Here is a 12,173-nt window from a genome sequence, read left to right on the forward strand (position 1 = left end):
TTTTAAAGAATAATCGATTTGCTTAAGACAAAAAACCCCCAAACTCTACCAGGTTAAAATAGTAATGAGCGTACATGTGACAAGTAGGTAGGGTCTGTCTTAAGGACATAGATTCAAGTTTTAACTTTTACAGAGTTTGGGCAGAAAAGAGTTCTAAAAATGTGCATTCAAATTAGGAAGAACCTTTTGACAGTGACAGGTCTGAAGTTTTCAACTTACAATCACAGCTCTATTGAAAACCTCAGGCACTTTTCTCACTTCAATTGTGTTGCAGAATTTTTTTTTTTTTTTTAAAGTGAGTGTCTCCTGCCTGGGAGACTTGCAAATACCATTTTCATTCAAAAACTTTAGATGCAATTTATATCTTACACAAATGAGAACTATATCTTAATTCAAGAAATTTCCAGAAGTATTCAAACTTATAAAGTAGAGAATATCACTAAAATGCAGTGAAATTAAAGATGGAAACTAACTGTAAGCAAAATTTTGAATCAGACAGCTGTTTTCTTGGTGACTAGCCTTCCTAGTAAGCATTTTCTCTTTTTTGTTGTAGGATAGCAAGTGTCCTTGTGTCCCACATCCACCAAGGTTGTCTTCAGGATCCTTCATAGATCTGACTTCAAATAATTGCAAATAAATGATGGACAAGATACCTTTCATAGATATTTTCATATTAGAGAGATCAGAGATATTACCTGAGGAGAAAATAAATAAGATTTTTGGCAGCAACCAGGAAATAAAGGTAGTTATTTAAGCTCATGAGAGCTTTGTGGTCCCTCTAGAAAGCACAGCAGTGCTTGTCTATATGCAAAGCTGACCTTGTCTCTGTAGCTAATGTTATCTTTTCACAGATTGAGCAAGGTTTGATATTTCTTCACTGGTCAAATCAGTCCGTCAGCCACATTAAAATATCTAGTGTATACAAGGGAGAGTATGTCAATGGTCCATATCCTTTAATTTCAAGCTAGTGGGATAAAAAGAAACTACAGGTAACAAAACCCACAACTGACATTTGTTTACTGTGTTGCAGTTTGCAAACAACTTTGTATATACATTGTCTCACTTAATCATTCCCTTACATCTAAAAAGTAGGCATTTTTTGTTATTTCTCCTTTACAGCTAAAGACACTAAGCCTTAGAGAGGATCTGAGCCAGTCTCAAGTCATCTGGCTATTAAACTGCAAAGCAAGGGCTTGAACCCATGTCACTGCTTCCTGCAATTCTTGGGACATGGTAGCTAAATAAATATTGATTTTCTTTCTCATTTCTTCACTGGCTTTCTGCCTTCCTGCCCTCAGTCATTGTTCCCTTCCTTTCTTCTTTAAATCTGTCAACTCACCAATTTCTTCTCATGGAAATAAATCAAATAAATGTGAAATATCAGTAGTATCACATAAATATGTTTTAATAGTAAGTTGTTGAGTAAAAGTATGTTTGAAAGAAATATGTATAACCCTGGAACAACAAATATTAGTTTAGTGAATATATAGTGGATGAATGAAAAATCAATAAATTAGAGCAGTAGAGAAATCTAGGCAAGTTGAGGGTTTGTCAGCCCAGGAGAAGTAAATGTGTGGTATGTGGAAGACTTTTTGGCCTTCCCTCTCTATTAGTGCATGCCTAGTCACTATCTAGTAAGGATCCCATTTACTTTGTCCTTTTTTGAGCAGTTTAGTCAAAGGCAGCTTTCACAAAGAAAGCCTCTAATTTAGAACTGAGTTTCTTGCATGTTTTGGTTATGGGAAGTCATGAATATTAGGGCAAGAGTTATAGAATCAGAAAATGGCCGTTTTTGATTTGGTTCCTTCACTCTGCCATGCACTTCACTGCGCTGTGCAGCCAGGAAAGCGGGGGCTTGTTGCTGCTGCTTCTGCTGTTGCTGTTCATGCGATGGGGAGAAGTCGTCCAGTCTCAGCTCTGGGCCTGGGAAAAGTGACCTGGCAGCTTGGGTTCTTGAGCACCATGCCATTGTCTCCATGTGGAGAAAGGAGTGGGGAGAGTGGGGAGAAACAGATGAGTGTGAGGACTGGGGGTGCCAAGGCTATGGCTGGGAGTTGGGCAGGAGCAAGGTGAGAATTTTGTGTAGACACGGGAAACACAGAGAAGTGTGTCCAAGTCACAGGCAGGGCAATCTGATGTATCACATTACAGCCAAGAGGATACAGCAACGAAGGCAGGTAAGAAGGAAAGGTTCAGAAGACCTGAGTTCAAAGCTGAGCGTACACTACTCATTTCCTGTGTGGAAGCTAGAAAGTCATTTCTGTGTTATGAGCCTCAATTTCCTTGTCTGTTCAAAGAGGATATTGGTATCTTTGCTTCTCAGTCATGATGACAGTCTGAAAATAAAAAGAGATATTGCAATACACATTTGGTCACCAATACCACTTGAAATGCAAGGGAGGACAGTTCCCAAAGGAAAATTAAGGTGTCTTACCAGTAGAATTGGGGGAAAATATTGTGCAGGCAAAACTAAGAGGTGTCCACCAGGGGAGCTAAAAGTATGCATCTCTTTGATGTATTTTCCTTACTTATAAAATAAGAGAGTTATGAAAGTAGTGTGCTGGCAAGTGTTCAACAACTCGCTCCCCTTCCTCTCCAGCCCCTGTTGTAACGCACGAGTGCGCACGCGTGCACACACACACACACACACACACAAACACTCACACATAATTATTTTTTACAATATAAAGGATATGTAGCATGAAATTTACTACTAATACTATAATATACAATACTCCTTATTGGAAATTTCATATAGCCAATTGATTCTCATAAAATGCTTTCATTGATTTTTGTCAAACTTTTTTTATATATTCAGTCTATGATTGCAGTTGAGGGATGAGTATAGTTCTTTTTTATTTAGTTTCAGGTGCACAAAACAATGTAATAGTTAGATATTTACACCCCTCACAAAGAGATAACTCCCATCCCATATATATATATATATATATATATATATATATGTATATGTATATATATACATATATGTATATATGTATATATATATATACACACACACACACACATACATATATACATATATATGTATATATATACATATATCTATATATCTATATCTATATCTATCTATCTATATATATATATATAATTATACTTGACATTCACTATTATTCAGCTTCAGCTTCAGGTGTACACAGCAGTGGTCAGGCACCTGCACCGTCCATATAGTGGTCTCCCTAAGAAGACAAGTGTCCATCAGACACCCTACAAAGTCTTTACAACATTATTGATTATATTCCCCAAATTGTCTTTTATATCTCCGTGGCAATCTTGTGGTTGCTAGTTGTGCTTTCTAATCCCCTCACCTTCTCCCTCATTTCACCCTCTTCCCATCTAGCAACCCTCAGTTTTTCTCTATATCTCTAAGACTATTTCTGATTCGTTTGTTCATTTATTCTATTCTTTAGATTCCACATATAAGTGAGATCATATGGTATTTGTCTTTCTCCGTCTGACTTATTTCACTTAGCATAATGTTCTCTAGGTCCACCCATATTGTTGCAAATGGTTTAAGATTTCATTTTTCTTTATGGCCAAGTAATGCTCCATTGTATAAATGTACCATAGTTTCTTAATCTAGTCATCTACCGATGGGCATTTCGGTTGTTTCCATGTCTTGGCTATTGTGAATAGAGCTACAATAAACACAGGGTGCATACATTTTTTTGAATTAGCGTTTTGGAATTCTCTGGATGGATATCTAAGAGGGGAATTGCTGGGTCATAAGGTAGTTCCATATCCAGTTTTTTGAGATACTTCATACTGATTTCTATAGTGGCTGCACCATTATGCAGTCCCACCAGAAGTACATGAGGGTTCCCTTTTCTCCACATCCTTGCCAGTACTTGTTGTTTGTTGATTTATTGTTGATAGTCATTCTGACTGGAGTGAGGTGGTATCTCATTGCAGTTTTTATTTGCATTTCTCTAATAATTAGTGAGTTTGAGCATTTTTTCATATGTCTGTTAGCCATCTTTATGTGCTCTTTAGAAAAATGTCTTTTCATGTCCTTTGCCCATTTTTTAATTGGGTTGTTTGTTTTTTTGGTGTTGAGTTGAATGAGTTTTTCATAAATTTTGAATATTAACCCCTCATCAAATGTATCATTGACAAATATCTTCTCCCATTCAGTAGGATGCCTTTTGTTTTATTGATGGTTTCCTTTACTGTGAAAAAACTTTTTAGTTTGATGTAATCCCATATGTTTATTTTTTCTCTGACTTCCATTGCCCAAGGGGAATTTGTCAATAAAAATGTTACTAAGGGCAATGTCTGCAAATTTACTTCCTATATTTTCTTCTAGGAGTTTTTTAGTTTCAGATCTTACATTTAAGTCTTTAATCCATTTTGAATTTATTCTTGTGTATGGCATAAGGAGGTGGTCCAGCTTTATTTTTTTGCCTGTGTCTGTCCAGGTTTCCTAGCACCATTTATTGAAGACTGTCTTTACTCCAATGTAAGTTATTGCTTCCATTAAATGACCATACTAGGCATGGATTTATTTCTGAGCTCTCTATTCTGTTCTATGTGTCTGTTTTTATGCCAGTACCATGGTGTTTTGATTACTGTAGACTTGTAGTGTAATTTGATGTCAGGTATCGTGATACCTCCCACTTTGTTCTTATTTCTCAATATTGTCATGGCTATTTGGGGTCTTTTATGGTTCCATATAAATTTTAATATTATATGTTCTATTTCTGTGAGAAATATCCTTGGTAGTTTCATAGGAATTGCATTGAATCTATATATTGCCTTAGGCAGTATGGACATTTTAAGTATATCAATTCTTCCTATCCATGAGCATGGTATGTGTTTCCATTATTTGTATCTTCTTTAATTTCTGGATGAGTATAGTTCTAACAGGAATGTTTATGGTAATGACTAAGATGCAAGAGAAACAGTGAGGATATATGCTGGAACATTACTTGTCCTTCAGTGACATGAATGAGTTCTTCACTGAACTGGCTAATGGTTTTTAAATACTGGGAATATATTTTCTCACAAAATAATGGCTACATACATGGCATACTTTTAAGTGTAATCTTCTTTAGTAATATTTTCTCTATTGTTTTCTGCTTGGAATGAATTGTGTCTCCCAAAATTCAGTGTGGCTATACTTGGACATAGGATTTATAGGCAGGTAATAAAGTTTAAATGAAGTCACAACGGTGGCATCACCATATGATAAGAAAGAGACACTAGGGAGTTTGCTCTCTCTCTCTCCACCATTGTGTAAATACAGTGAAAAGGTGCCCGTCTGTAAACCAGGAAGAAAGTTCTCACCAGAAACTGAACCCTGCTGGACCTTAACATTGAACTTTCAAGCATCCTGAACTGTGAGAAAATAAATTTCTGTTGTTTAACCCACACAGTCTATATTATTTTGTTAAAGCAGCCCAAGCAGACTAATATACTTTCTTAAGTTTAGTTCAAGGTTTGGCAAATTATGGCCCTTAGGTCAAACCCAGTTCACTTGTTTAAAATCTGGCCATGACCATTCATTTATGTGTTGCATATGGCTACTTTTAAGCAACAAATGCAGAATTCAGTAGTTCTAGTAAAGATTAAATGGTCTGTGAAGCCTCGAATATTTGTTATATGGCCCTTTTCAGAAAAAAAATTGCCAGCCCTGGTGTAGGTAATCAATGAAAAATAAATCAAGACCTGTAACATTTGCTGACTTCCTTGGTATAAATGTTCACACCATGACTGATTTCAGGCTGCAAAAGTGACATCATTCAACACAGAATTGAGAACAGATGTGCAGTAGTACGATTTCCACCATAGATAGAATAGATATAAATGATCTCAAGAGCATATAATTGTTAAATGTTCTAAAATAATTGGGAATTGATGACTTTTGAGTATTTATTACCCTTTGTTTTTAATATAGTTACTTGTAAGTTTATATAATACAATTTTTAATACCAGCTGTGTTTAACAACCAGCTTGTAAAATTCCTACATATTTAACAATTAATTGACTCTTCAAGAGCCAATGTAAACCAGCTCCAGCTCACCACAGCTCTTCTTAAATTCCAGATAGTACTTCAAGTTTCCTTTAGTTGTTATATTGCAGTAGCTTTAAATCTCTATGTCTAAGATTGTCCATAATCTGGGTTTTCCAAAATAGAATAAAAATAATAATTTTAAGATAAACTTCAATTTTAGTGGTCTTTAATAAATATGAATGGCTTTCACATTTTCTAATTATTCTTCCAACTTTCTTGATCATAAATATCATTTGGATGCTTATTTAAAAATATAAATTTCTAGACCACTTTCCTGGAGATTCTAATTCTGAGGGTCTGGGTTGGGAACCCTTTATTTTTGATTAATTCTATGATCGTGTTAGGAAACTTTGATATTGTACTGTGGCTTCAGTAGAGGAATTAGCGATAACTGTTATCCATTTACAAGAAAATAAATTTATACCTTCTTACACCAAAAGAAATCGGAATAGATTTGCACATAAATTTGCACATTAAAAGTTAAAAAGAAAACAGAAAGAAAAAGCATATTTTAAATGTTGGAGAGTGTCCAGCTTTTCTAAGCAAGAAAAGATTGATGCATTTTATAATATAAAAATGTTAAACATATCTACAATTACAAAACAAATGATGAACTGAGAAAATATTGTATTATATGCGACAAAGGATTAATATTGTTAATTTAGAAAGATCTCTTTGGAGTCAATAAGAAAATTCTATCACCCGAAAAGAAAATGGATAGAGGCTATGAATAGGCAATTTAAAACAGTAGAAATGCAAATGGCCAATACATTTACAAAGTAGTTCAACTGCATAAAAATTATTGAAGTAAACATTTCTCATATAAGATTGGCAAAGACAAAAATAATTTCAAAACTTTAAGTCAAAGGGTAGGTGACATACTTTCAGACTATGGATCATGAGTGGTAGAGTAAGTTGGAATAACTCTTCCAGAGGTTTCAAAATGTAAAACATTCATGGCTTTAGATTTAATAATTCCATCTCATTAAATTTTTTCACGTTAAAGAGATAATTATACAAGTGTGAACTCAACGGGGTGGTATTTTAATAGCCAAAAAAACAAAAAAAAGGAAAAGGAATAAACTTAAATGCAAATTCATAGGGCACATACCGTGTTTCCCTGAAAATACGACTGGGTCTTATATTAATTTTTGCTCCAAAAGATGCATTAGGGCTTATGTTCAAGGGATGTCATGGCTGAAAAATCATTCTAGGGCTTATTTTCCGGTTAGGTCTTATTTTCAGGGAAACACGGTATATACCAAAGATCTATTACAACATATAACTTACATTACAACAGATATCTTTATTCTAATGAAATAGAGCTTGCCTGTGGTTATCAATAGCTCCAGGAAAAAATCTAGTGCTGGTTGCAGAATTTTTATGTAGGAAAGTTTAAAACAGTAATCCATTTGGGTGTGAGTGGTAAGGATTTGAGAGAACACTCTATCTTTTACCTACACTGTTAGCTTCTTTGGGGTAGTTTTAGGGAGGAAGAGCTCATGGAAATCAACGGTGTTATTGACCAATTCCAAATTATCCAACACTCTCTAGATCCAATTTTGCAAATATAAAGTTTACCATGTTTTGTCTCATTTGCAAACCCAGATCCCTTAAAAGCCACCAAAGTCAGTTAATCATATTTTTAGCCTCTTTTAGGCTAGTAGTTTTATCCTTATAAACATTTAAAATTCTAAACTGAAGTGGCACTATGATCACTAAGACTGATCATAACTTATTTTGCCCCCTTTTATCTCAGCCTGACACTCCAGGAACATCTGTGAAGCACTTGAGCATACTTTTTCTTCACTAGGGCGAATCTTTTTTTTCTTTTCCCAAAACATTTTATTAGGGAGAAAAATCAAACCATTATTGTGCTAACCTACCTCACATTTTTTCCTTAAAGAATGAGTCCAAATAGGTTAGGATCTTGCTTTTCAGATGGGCAGTTGTATACCCTCAGTGTACATAGAATATACACCCAGAGTTTACTCAATGAAAAACAATTTTCAAATGATGTTATAATACAACCAGTAAAGATTCGTTCCAGGGTATATTACCTACTTGTGTTGATTTTTAAGCTAAATCAGGAGAGCTAAAGATATTTTGAAGTTGCTGCTCATAAAACTTAGGGATCTTTCACAATTCTCCATCCCTACTCCATCATCTAGACTATAGTGGGTTCACATTTTCATTCTTTTCTGCCATTTAGGGTTTTGTTTTATGGTACCTTCAGAAAAGTAGTATGTTAGAGACTCAGTTTCTGCTCTTCAGTATGTTTCAGTGAAATCTAGTTTGCACCTTTTCCTTATACTCGGCCAGCCCTCATGCGATGATGCCCAGGCACATATAGACTTACTCCCTGACACCTCCTCACAGCCAGAGTGTCCTTATAATCCACCTGTCAGACCTGTTCATGGTAGTGCTGATTCGCCACCTGAAGCTTGGCTGCATGCTGCTTAGGGCCTCTATGAAGTCTTAAAGGCATTTTCTGCATGGTTGCTATCCTCTAGCCCCATTAAAATAATTCGTATAATTCAAATGAACTAATGTAAATGTCGATCCTCCAGCCACATGGCTTCCCAATCCTTGTTTCATGGATACTAAGGATCATTTTGGAAAGCCAGAGTCACAGCAGTTGGAGAAACCAATACAAGGAACTGCAGCATTTTTCCAGATGTTTCTCTTTCTGCTCAGTTTAGAGAGGACTTGAAGGGCATTAGAATTCTTCTATGATTACAGATACCTGCAAGAGACAACCTGCCCATCTGTGACACTGGCACAGGTGACAGACACTCTTATCCTCACTCTCATCACACCAGCAACAATTTTTTATTGATTTTTTTTCTCATGGTTCGGAGAATAGAGTTTAACTGTTAGACTTATCTCTGTCCTAGTGTTGCTAGGCTATTTAGATTGGAAGTCACAGGAGCAGAAAATCTTGGTAATGTTAAAAAATTTTTGGTTAGTTTTCAAGTATTACACTCAGTGGGTGAATCAAAAAATCATTTTGAATCTGAAGGTTACTCATGTAATAATTAAGATGACACATTTCCAGCTCAGCCTTCCTGACAAATGTTTTTTAAAGAGACACGATGCCTCAGAGAAAGCTTGCAAGATGTGACACATCAGCAGAAATTGTTTCTGTACAGAATGTTTTTCAAAGATTTTTTTCCTGAGTAATCACTGGCATTTCCCCCGTTTTGCTACAGTCTTTGCACAACCTTCTGTTACTTCATGCTTGTTATTTTTGTGCTGTTAGTAAGGTTTCATTTTTTAAACAACTTCTAAAACCACAGTATATGTAAAATTGGGTTTAAAATCAAGCAAACACCCTGATTTGAATACTGATTAGGATGAAGCACTCTCATCAATAAACATGGAGCCACAATGACCTCGGGAGAGCGAGGACCTTGCAATATGCATCAATTGTGTTTGGGAAAAAGCTTTTACTTATGACTCCAAAGTCTGCTTCAATTCAAGTTCCCAAATGCAGCGGACTTAAAGCAGCTGCCCCACCTGCCAGTACTGCATTGGGCACGGCTTCTATTTTAGTCAGGAAGTCAGGCAGCATAATACCAATATACATAGTCATTTCTCTAGCGCATCTTTTCCTTTTTCCTACCCCACATTGCTTTTTAGGGGTTTTGGGAATGGCTTTGCATCCTGGACATGCACTTAGGGAGGTATTGAATCATTATTCCTCAGGCTTGCTCTGATTCTATTACACAGATTTTAAAATCAGAAAAAAATATCAAAATGTACTAATTTCCCATCAGAAGAATAGGGTGGTTCCATGCAGTATGACTAGATATTGATCCCATAACAGGCTGGTGGAGGACAGCAGCTGGGAATTCAAGGCCGTTCATGTGACAGTTGCAAGAGGGGCTGTTTGGGTGCCTAGGGAAGGAGTCAGGGAACATCTCATCAGCACTCATTTCATCCTCCCTTTGGGGAACTGATGGGTACACTTGCATAGTGTGTCCCACTGGGCTTCACGGGCCAGCAGGGTGAGGTCAGTGGAAGCTTCCCCCAGCCTCAAAGGCCAGATCCAGCAGCCGAGCACAGTCTGTTCTAGACGGGTAGATGCCAGCTCCAGAAAATAAGAGACAATGTGGCTGGGCAGAGTGGACATCTCCATTCTGCCCCATGGCTAACAGTGTGTGGCCAATTGGATCCCCAGGAAAAATGTATGGGTGACAGAAAATTTGTGCAGAGGACAAACCTGTCTCAATATCTATGCCTGCTGGGGACTACTCTCCCACTCCTGTCCCCACCACAACCATTTTGCCTGTGCTCCTCCCTTCTTCCCAATCATCCAGGTTCAGTGTTTTACCACCTGCAGGTAAGCTAACACTCGGAGCAGAGATTTTCCTTGTTTGTTTGTGGAGAGTCTTTTCACAATGCAGAGATTTCAGTACTAGTTTGAAACCTGAGAAAAATAAAATGGTGGTGGGGAGGAGGTAGGAAAGAGGTGCAAAGAAGAGAGAAAAATAGAGAGACGCTACACACTAAGTCAGAAGTTCCCAGAAGGAGCAACCCTGTGAAAAATTTCCAACCCTATTGATGGCTATTTAGCCACACGTCTGAGAGATCCCGGGAGGGCTAATGAGCTTTGACAACTGGTACTCCATCTCATTTTTTTCACAGCTTTATGAGATACTCTACAGACCCCATCTTATTGGTATTAATGTTGTAACAGCTGCACAGGCTCACCTGCAGTGTTATCAAGCCCTCTGCGTTCAGTCCTGCTATGGGCACAGGCCCACGTCACAGGAGCAGTCCTGCAACTTCTGTAGGTATCAGGGGCAAAGCTTGCAGCACAGGTGTCCTCGTATCCCTTCTGAACCGGGATCCTGGTGATATATTCAGATTCAACACAATTCGCTAGATTTCAAGGTATAAAATGTCCTGAAACACAGGTGCTGGGGAAAAGATATGCTTTGCTTTAGTCCTAGACAGATTTTTGGCCTCGTTCTCACAAAATAAATAACTCATGGGAAAATAATTAAATGAATCTGCCTGCTTCAGAAAGGCAGAGGTGAGAATATCAGGTTTGATAGGCATGGCTGGGACACATGAAGTGAGGTTTCACACTGTAAACACAGCCCTGAGAGGGGCATTGGCTTACTTTTAAAATTTAAACATTTCCAGGGGCTGAGTTCATCACTGAGGTTTTAGGAAAGAGCAGATTATATTCAATTTACACACAAAAAAGTCACTTATTAAGGAGTGACAGTGTGGAGGACATTGTGCTCCTGGAGAATGATCTTAATATTGATTTCTGTTTGTGTCTCCTAATGCAAAATTGCTGCAGTAAAATGAAATAAATATTGATGGGGACAAAAAACTGGTATTAGAAAGATCATTATAGCTAAAGCACACTATGATAGTAAATTCGTGATTATTCCAAGACATCAGCAGCTGCCAATAGAAAGCATTCGGGTGAAGAGCAGTCACCAGAGGATTATATGTAACAGTGACCTCAAAGGGGGTACAGGGAGGTTTGGAATCATCTTGGTCTTTTCTGTCGAAACTGCCTTACTTGTGGCTTTTGTTACATAAACGTGGTGCTTTCACACAGAGGTAGGAAGACATTTATTTACATCCTATATGGAAATCTGTACTGCAGTTATGGTGAATAAAAGAGCATCTAGAAACCAAAGCAGTATTTGAAGAAAGATGGCAATGTGATGATCTGCTACCTGTGCCTTTGGGAAGTGCAGTGTTCCAGCAGAACACACCCTCTAAGAGTAGGTCATCTGTGTTCTTTCTTGCCCACACACTGCAGTTCACTCTCTCAAGTATAACTTAAGTCAGACATTTTACCTGATTCTAAATGATAGCTTTGCTGGGTAGAGTAATCTTGACTATAAATCCTTGCTTTTCATCACTTTGAATATTTCCTGCCTGCTGGACTGCAAAGTTTCTGTTGGGAAATCAGCTGATTGTTTTATGGGAGCTCCTTTGTAGGTAACTAATTGCTATTATCTTGCTGCTTTTAAGATTCTCTCTGTCTTTAAACTTTGGCATTTTAATTATGACATGTCTTAGTGTTGGCCTCTTTGAGTTCATCTTATTTGGGACTCTCTGCACTTCCTGGGCTTGTATATCTATTTCCTTTAACAGGTTAAGAAAGTTT

This window comes from Rhinolophus ferrumequinum, chromosome 3, assembly GCF_004115265.2.
Source record: "Rhinolophus ferrumequinum isolate MPI-CBG mRhiFer1 chromosome 3, mRhiFer1_v1.p, whole genome shotgun sequence".
Taxonomy (NCBI): Eukaryota; Metazoa; Chordata; class Mammalia; order Chiroptera; family Rhinolophidae; genus Rhinolophus; species Rhinolophus ferrumequinum.